This window comes from Ambystoma mexicanum, chromosome 4p, assembly GCF_040938575.1.
Source record: "Ambystoma mexicanum isolate Mex_15411 chromosome 4p, UKY_AmexF1_1, whole genome shotgun sequence".
NCBI lineage: Eukaryota > Metazoa > Chordata > Amphibia > Caudata > Ambystomatidae > Ambystoma > Ambystoma mexicanum.
In genome coordinates, this window is record NC_090927.1 from 810671634 (window position 1) to 810674824 (window position 3191).

Sequence of the window (3191 nt, forward strand, 5' to 3'; positions counted from 1 at the left end):
AGTTTGCAGTTGGTGCTGGGGGCCCAGGGGGCAGGCATGACATTTTTTACTGGACATCTATCATAGATGTCCAGTAAAAAAATACCATCCCTGTCCCCTGGGCCTAACACAATCAACATGATTATGTGTGTATGCAAGGCATTGCGGTGCCAAGGGGGAAAGCATGGTATTTTAGACTGGACATCTATGATAGAAATCCAGTAAAAAAAATACCATCCCTGTTCCCTGGCTCCATGGCGCCTCAGAAGGAGAGCTGATTTTGGCAGGTGGGTAGGGTATTGTGCAACAAAGGCATTTTTAAAATGCATTTGGTGTACAACCCTCCTTCCCCCTCTATCCACCACTTGCCAAAATCAGCTCAACGGACCAAAACAAACTAACACACACACACGCACATTCATACAGCAATCACTCTATCATTCACACGAGCATCCATCACCATACACTCACTCATAACATAAGCATACACATGTTTAAATTTAAAAAAATTAACATAAACGTACCTTCTGCATTCGCCTGCATGTGGGTGCTGAAATGCCCTGCTCCAGGCTGCTCTGTCTGTATGTGCGAGGAGGCTCAGGAGCTCCCCCCTGCACATACAGACATGCAGTGCCCCAGCCAACATTTCCAATGACCTATGCAATGCTGGCAAAGCAAAACGCCCCAGCCTTGCATGGCTCAGTGAGCATGTGCGGCTGGGGCACTGAACTGTCAAAGGGAAATAGTGTTTCCCTTTGATAGTTCAGCCAGCCCAGGAGCACTCCCTCAGCTGGAAAAAGCAGCTGAGGGAGTGCTCATTGTTTCACTCGGCTGGCTCCTTAGCTCCTCCATAATGGGTGAGGGGGCCACTGGGTGGGTCCCCCTCGCCATTATGGATAAGCTGCCAGGCTCGGACTGGCCTATGGGGCAATCGGGCAATGCATGTATCAAAAAAGCAAAATGCTAGTGTGGGCCATTTAAAATGGGCCACCGTTTTGGCCAATGTGGGCCAGTTTGATGATTTACTTCACTATGCAGTTAGATTTTGACCATTGTTGCTGAATAAATATTCTTTAAATATCAAAATGTGCTTACATTTTAACACAAACCAACCCATTGGGTACTATTCAGACAGTCTGTGACTAAAGGAATGAATATCCATTTACAACCGCAGGACACTTTTTCATTGGTGTCTGAGACAGTTTCATGCTTCTGCCCGACCATGTGAGCCGCCACTGCCATTTCTTCCAATCTACATTTTTTTTTAAATCATTTTTTTAAAGATTTCATGCTGGCCTCTCACAGCACCCCAGCGATGCCGCTGTGGCCCCTGCGGTGCTGCGCCCCACAGTTTGAATACTGCTGCCTTATTTGCTTATATTACTTATTGTCTGCAAGCTGAGGCCGGCCCTTGGGAAGAAGCCAGTCTTGGCCACAACAGAAATGATGCTGTGACTCTGGCCAGGACTGCGCAGGAGTTGTTCTGGAGGGCTACCATCAACCACTACTGCAGGTTGATTTATAAGGTCCTTATCATACCAATAGGGCGCTGTAAAAGGAATGGCACACTGGTTATCTGCAAAGTTGCCAAACTGAGCAGTGTGATTGAGAAATGGCCCTCCAGGAAATCTCTGTTGCAGCGCACAGCCGTGAACCTGTTTGATTTTCCTCAGACCGAGCAGTAAATGCAACCTTCAGTTTATGGCACTGTGTGTTTCTCGGTACTGCACGTTATTTTGACTAAAGTTGATTTGCAATGTCGAATATGCTCTCTCTGCTTGCACGCCCTCGTGTTTGTCTAGGGTCTGTTTTGGGCACTGCGCTAGTTGCAAGCTTTGGTGTACAGCTCAAATGAAATAACCAAGAATGAGCGCCGCAAGCTATTTTGCGCGTAACGATTTTTTTCTGCCATCTACTGAGAGATAAATAGTATTACAAGTCAGTGTACGGTTTGTGGCAAGCAAATAGAGAAACATAGTGTCCCATAGTATAGCAGAGCAGTGCCCTGCATTCGCCCATAACCCCTCTTCCCTGCATAAATGCAGTGCAAACCGAATATGGAAAGCGCTGACAGGTGGCCACAGCTCAACATCAAAGCTGAATGTTTAATGTTTTCGCAAATGTTCTCGACAAACACAAAACAATTATAAAGTCAAGCTCTGAACTACAGAATGCAGGAGAGGTGTAGTTCTTTTTGAAAGGGCCATTCTGGCTAACAACTGATCTATTGTGTAAAGTCATTTCTTTATATTTGTCATGTTCTGTATGAGAATAAACAAAGTGCTTCTGTTTCTACTACTGGTAAATTTGGTATTGCTTGTTGCATTGGCTGTTTGGATTCTCAATTGGTCAGGGTAAGTTAAACAGTTTTGGGTTGATGTTCGTTTTGCTTCTTGCACATCTTAAAGAGGAAGCTTAGAACCTCATTGGATTTTTCTTGTGATTTAGGCAGAAGGCCACCGTGTGATGACAGGTTTTTAGACAGGAAGATATGGTGGGATGACGCTGAGAAGGACCCGGAGTTGTCATGGTTAACAAAGGGTCTTAAGGAGCGTTGGTCAGCGATCAGTGATGCAGTGGCAAGCAAAAAGTATGCTCTGGTAGCTAATGAACTTGCTGATGGACCTTGGGGCAGAACCCGGGGTGACAGATTAATTCCCCCCACCAGGGTGCAAGAGAATCTGGTAGCTTTGGCCCATGATGGGCATGTTGGATGGACTCTGACAAAAGGAGATTGAGGGAGTCTTATTGGTGGACTGCTATGGATAGAGATGTTGAACGGGCAGTGAGAGATTGCAACCTGTGCGTGCTGACCGATAAAAGCCGAGTGGTTAGGGCACAACCAGTAGCAGTTCCTGATTGTGTTTGGAGCAAAGTAGCTTTGGATATTATGAAACCTTTTGAAGTTTTTGGAGGTGATGATAAGTACATCCTTGTTTTGATTGACTATACCTCGAGGTGGATAGAATTTGCCCCGGCACAAACTGTAACTACGGAGATGGTATTGGCATTTTTGAAGGACGTTTCTGACAGAGAGGGGGTGCCGGATAGTATAGTCTCCGATAATGGGGTACAGTTTGTTTCTAGGGAGATGACAGGCTTTTTGAAGGAGAGGGCATTATGCATTACAAAACAGCGCTGTATAATCCAAACGCAAATGGTTTGGTGTAGCATGCCAACAAGTTTTTAAAGGAAACGGTTCAATTGTCTTT